A 6,000-nucleotide genomic window follows, 5' to 3' on the forward strand; every position below is an offset into this window, starting at 1 on the left:
GCAAAATTTTTACCAAAATTAAGCCTAATAAAGAGCAGAGAAAAGAATAATAACAAGTTGACCATACCTTGAGCACCCTCCCTTCTGGATCGGTAGTTCACATTCTGCTTCACCAGGTTCATCCTATTTCCCCAGAGCATCTGGAAAAAGCAGTTGTATATCCTAGTGTTAGGGAAGCTAGCAAAACGCAAAGCTGACATACAAAAAAAAATTTGGAACCAGGTAAGTTTTGACCAGATCAACCCTTTCTTTCTATGACATTTTATAATTCTTCCATATTGTAAAGATATAAGATAGACACAAAATAGAGGGGTTTTTTTTGTCAAAAAGAGATAATTTTAGTATTCAAGTTTCAGATAAACATAGCAGGGATCTGAAACTTGAATACTAAAAGTATCTCTTTTTGTCAAAAAAACCCCTCTGTCTTGTGTTTTATAGCTCAGAGGTGTCAAAATACTCTCCATTAAGGGTATTTTATTCTGTACATACTTTGCAAACCACCTTCCCACCACAAGATTCCTTCAACTTTAATTCTTCCAAATTTCCATATTGGCATTTGCAATCTCCAGTTTACTTTCCCAATTTAGCAGGTTATATTCACTTAGCCCAAATCGAATTCCTAAAATTTTAACCTACTCCTGAGGTTCTGTGAAGTTGACTGGGAGATCAAAACTCTCACCTTCCTTACCAATACAGAAAACTTCACACTTGGCAAAGTTGATCTTGGAACTCAAGGCATCTGCATACTGCTCAATCTCTGAGACTACCACCTGCGCCTCATCTGTCCTATAGATAATCACAGATCCACTATTAGCAATACCCAAAGGAACCTCACACAACACTCCACGCTCTAGCCTTTTAATGGAAGGGTCAATTGGGAATACGTATGCGAGGAGACTCAGTGGGCATCTCTGTCGCCTTCCTGAGCTCACTTCAAAAGATATACCAATCCAACCATTCACAAGTAGGTAGCTTTATGCCCTCTTAAACAAGAGTACACGTAGAGTATTTTAGACAGTCAGTAAATTTAGAGCATGTGCCGTATCTGCCAAGCAGCAGAGATCTTTATGTTTCACCCGATCAAATGCCTGATCCAATGCCAGCTCATATTTCCTCCAACCAGCACCCTGCATCTCTCCAAGGTTCCCAGGATAGCTAAAACTGCTAAGAATGTAGTTCTACCTTGAATAGAGCAGTGATTATTGCTGAACAAATGATTGCCTGCCACTAACGACAAGCATCAGAAAAAACATTTTGCAAGGATTTTTCTATCAACATTGAGAAGGCTAATCGGACACCAGTCCTCAATTCTTAATGAATTCTCCCTCTTTGACAGGAGAATCACAACGAATCACCTCGTGGAGGGAGGGAGCAAACCCCTCTCCAGACAGCCATTGAAAAGCTCTACTAATCATAGGGCCCAACTGAATTTAAAACATTGGTGGTCATCTTATCTATGACATTCCTCAACCGCTGTCATTGGTCTTGTCAAATCCACAGCAGAATGTGAACATTTCCCAAGCCTGCCACCTTCCCAAACTCCACCTTGTCTTCATCGGGAGAGATTTTCCCTGGAGATGTGCACAATATGTTCCTGCGTTGAATGTTACCAGGGAACTCATATTGTCAATCGGACCCTCCACAGACCTAACTGCTGAGCCCTGTTTGCAATTCTGGTAAGGGTCAGGCAAGTGGTATTTTCCATAATCCCTTTCCAGAACCAAAAAGGCCTGCTGGTTCTCAAAATGAGTTTTACCTTTTTTTGCAATCTTCTCTGGTTACCTTTACTTGAGACAAGTTGGTCAGGTCTTCTGCACAATCTCTGATAGTTTACATATTTATCACATATTTATGAAAACATGTTATCAAATATTGAATAACCAAGAAGGGTATAGGCATATCAGCCCTACCATATGTGTACAATTTAAAAATGAATTCTATTGATTGATTGACAGGGCTTATAAGAATGGCTTTATACCGGAGGAAATGAAGAAATTCTTTAAGATCACTCATCCAATTACTCCTACCTTTTATTGTTTGCTGAAAACTCACAAAAATCTAAAAAAAATCCTCCTGACAAACTCAAAGCATTAGGCATTAATTCTTTAACCTCTAATGCTAGTGTTTTCACTTTTATTTACAGCTGTATATTGTGGAATTATCATCTTATATCAAAGATACCATTTACTTTCTCCAAATATTAGCAGATATTCAAGTGTCTTCAGAAACCTTATTACTTATTACCTGGGGGCGGGGTTATTTGATCATTTTAAAAATACTGACCTGTTTGATCATTTGGAATGTATCCTGGGCTGGTACTGCTATTATTATTATTATTGTTATTATTAATATTTTTATTAATAAACAGGATTGCACCAACATTCCATTCAAAAATGGGTTTTGAGTGCTCTTTTAAATGAACAGAAAGTAGGAGCAAGCCGAGTAGGAAGGGGAAGACCGTTCCAGAGAATTAGGGCAGCTCTAGAAAAGTGTGAGGAAGTCAGTAGTAGGTCATTGGAGGAGCTGAGAGAGAGGCTGGGGGAGTATTTTTTTTTACCAGGTCAGAAAGGTAACTGGGACAAGAACTATGTAGGGATTTGAAGGCAAAGCACAGGAGCTTGAATTTGATTCTAGGGTGAAATGGAAGCCAGTGCTAGAAATCATAATTGTGATTCAACAGAAGTTACCTTTAAAGCATTGGAGAAATATTTACCCATATACGGAGAGATGATTTAGGGCTGCAGCAGCCTCACAAGGTGAGGCCTGGCTGCAAGCTAGAGTAGCAAAGGCAGTTGGGGGGGCTGATAGGGCTCCACAGTTAAATAGATTAGAGGGGTTGCGGCCTCGGAGAGCTAGGGCTCCGGTGCGCCTGAGCCCTGAACCATTTGCCAGAGCTCAGCGCCAATCTGGGAGCCCCACTAAGGACCCTCCTGGCAGGTCAGCCAGGCGCCGTTTGCCCAGGTCTTGTCCTAGCCTAGGGAGGAATCCTCGTCGCCGGCGGAGCTCTGGATGCGGCTGCCAGGGAGCGTAGCCCCCACATGGACCCAGGTGAGGCCTTGAGATGGGAGGCTTCACCTAGAGATGGAACCCTGCGTTCTGCGGGGGTTAAACATGTGGCCGAGGATAGGGGGACTGTGGCTGCCAGGGCAGGCGGCTACAGAGGGGGTGAAAGTGCCGTCGCATTTTGTGTGTTTGACGAGAGAGATGAGAGCGGACCTGGCGATCTGGCAAAGGATTTGGAGTCCTTTAAAGGGATAGCGCTGTGGTTTGAAGGGCCGGTGGATGCGGTGGACCTGGAATTGTTCACTGATGTGGCCGGGGCTACTGGTTTTAGGGCGTATTTTGGAGGAAAATGGTGCACAGGGGTGTGCCCTAAGGAATGAGTCGAGGGCGGCCTGGTGAAAGATTTAGTGGTCTTAGAACTGTTTCTGATCGTTCTAGCGGTGGAGTTGTGGGGGGCGGAGCTGGCCAATAAGAAGGTTAGATTTAATTGCCGGTGGTGAGATTGATGCAGCATTTAGTCCTGAGGTGTATGCAGCACAATATTTTTGTTTTTGCGCCGCACATTCTAGGGGTGTGCAATGTCATCGCTGATGCTTTGTATCGTTTACAGTGGGACAGGTTTGGCGTGTTGGCGCCAGAAGCGGAGCAATGTGGTTACCCGTGTCCGGAGCAGTTATGGGGGATTGCGCTGGGATCCTCAGAGGTTTGATTCGGCAGTCAGTGAGTGAGCGAACTTGGGCAGTGTACTCAGCGGTGTGGAGGGAATGGGAAGGTCTGCGTGATCAAATGGCTAGTTTGGGGGACAGGAGCGATGCGGTACATGTGCTCTTGTACTGGTTGGTTAGGGAATTCACGCAGGGCGTGTCAGTGGCGGCGGTCAACAGGTTGTTGGCTGGCATGGCTTTCTGGTTTAAGTGGCAGGGGTGGCGGGACGTGACAAAAGATTTTATAGTGCGGCAGGCTCAGAAGGGGTACAGGAAGGGACGCAGGGTGCCAGATAGACGGAGGCCGGTGTCATTTGAGTTATTGCAGAGGGTGGTAAGGCAGTTGGAAGTAGTGTGCACGAGCAGTTATGAGCGGGTTTTGTTTAAGGCAGCGTTTAGCATAGCGTTTTTTGGGGCGATGCGTATTGGAGAATTGGTTAGTCCGACCAAGACTTGCCCTGGGGGTATTTTGAAGGAAGACGTGGTGTGTTCCAGTGATGAGGAGAGTATGAGGATTAGGCGTTCCAAGACAGATCAAAGGGGTAGGGGTTTTCTGGGTCGGGTTTTTAGACTGAGCGGTGGGTCAAGGGTCTGCCCGGTGGAAGCAGTGGAGGCGTTGATGAGGGTTAGGAGGAGTGGAGGAGATCCCCTCTTGATTCATGAGGATGGGGCCTTTCTGTCCCGTTTTCAATTTATTGCGGTTTATAGAAAGTGCTTGGGGTTGTTAGGGATGGATGTGGAAGCGTTTTCTTCACATTCGTTTCGGATTGGGGCGGCTACAGAGGCAGTTAGATGGGGGTTGGGGGAGGAGGCCATTAGACGGATAGGGAGGTGGGAATCTAGAAGGTTCCAACTGTATATTAGGCCTCATTTATTGTAGGATGGGGGAGGATGTGTGAAAAGGGGCTGCTTTCCAGAAAAAGGTGGTTGACAGGTGGGGAAGGGAAGACAGTTGTGTTAATTTGTTTGTCTTTTTAGGTGATCAGAGTTGCTTGGTGTGGATTGTCGGGCACTCTTACGTTTGGTGGGGTGCGAGAAGGGCGGAAGTCAGGCCGGAGGGTCGTCAATTGGGTTTCTCACGGCCAGAGGCGATTGTGCGATGGATTGGAGTTCGAGGCATGATGTGGAGTCGGATGGTCCCAGAAATTCGGAGGTGCGCAGCGCTGGATAGGCCGCCGGACGTTCTGGTGATGCATGCTGGGGGTAACGATCTTGAGCGCAGGGCGATGAAAGGTCTGGTCAGGGACGTGCGGCTAGATTTCTTGAGATTGAGGTTGGAGTTTCCGGGGACAGTGTTGTTATGGTCTGACATGGTGGCTAGGTCAGTATGGCGGGGAGCTAGGTCTGTGGAAAGGTTGAATAAAGCTAGGGTCAAAGTAAATAAGGAGGTGGGCAGATTTGTGGCTAGGAATGGTGGCTTGGTGGTACGTCATAGGGAATTGGAGGAGGATACTTGGCGGTTTCTGCGGAGGGATGGGGTTCATTTGAATGATGTTGGAACCGATTTGTGGTGCCTTGGAATACAAGATGGGATACAGAGAGCGATTCGAGTGTGGAGGGGCGCACGGGCATGAGGGTGGCGGTTGAGGTTTGGTGGAAGGGAAGAGTTCTGAGTTAATTTTGGTGGGGGGGCACCCAAGGTGGTGGAGACCGCCCTTTAAGTGGTGAATGGTGGAGGCCCCTGAGGTGGTGATGTGCTGCTAGGGGCCAGAATGGCTTGGCGGTAATGGTCATTATTGGAGATTTGGTGGTGTGGCGGACTTTACCTTCCGGACCTGCAACCTAGTTGTTTTGGATACAAATGATTGGTTCTTTTAGGAATTGGTTAGGGGAAAGAAAGGGTTAACTTAGAGTTTATGTGGTGGTTAGTTAATGGTTAATTTATTTTATTTGTTGTTTATGTGTTTTTTATTTGTTGATTATTGTATGTACATGTTAGAGTTATATTTATATGCAGTTAATTTATGGAAATGTTAAAGTGTTAATTTATTGTTAAATAAACGGCTGCTTGCCAGCCACTTTAAATGCATCATATTGTGGAGTGTTATTTGGAAGAGGGTAAGAACTAAGAAAAGGGGCTGGCAAGGGTAAAAAGGGGGGCAGGTCTGGGGGGGGATTTTTGGGGGCAAAGGTAAGAGCTACCCTAGTCAAGAGAGGCCTAGAGCAGGGAAATATGCGGAGGGGCTGTATGACAGGCGTGCTCAGACTGCACAAGAAAAGGGGGGGAAGGGGTTAAGGTTGAATTACAGAGAGAGGAGGGGGAGAGAGAGAGGGTCAGGTCGGAAGTATAGTG

The sequence above is a fragment of the Pyxicephalus adspersus genome, chromosome 1, assembly GCF_032062135.1.
Source record: "Pyxicephalus adspersus chromosome 1, UCB_Pads_2.0, whole genome shotgun sequence".
NCBI classification, from domain to species: domain Eukaryota; kingdom Metazoa; phylum Chordata; class Amphibia; order Anura; family Pyxicephalidae; genus Pyxicephalus; species Pyxicephalus adspersus.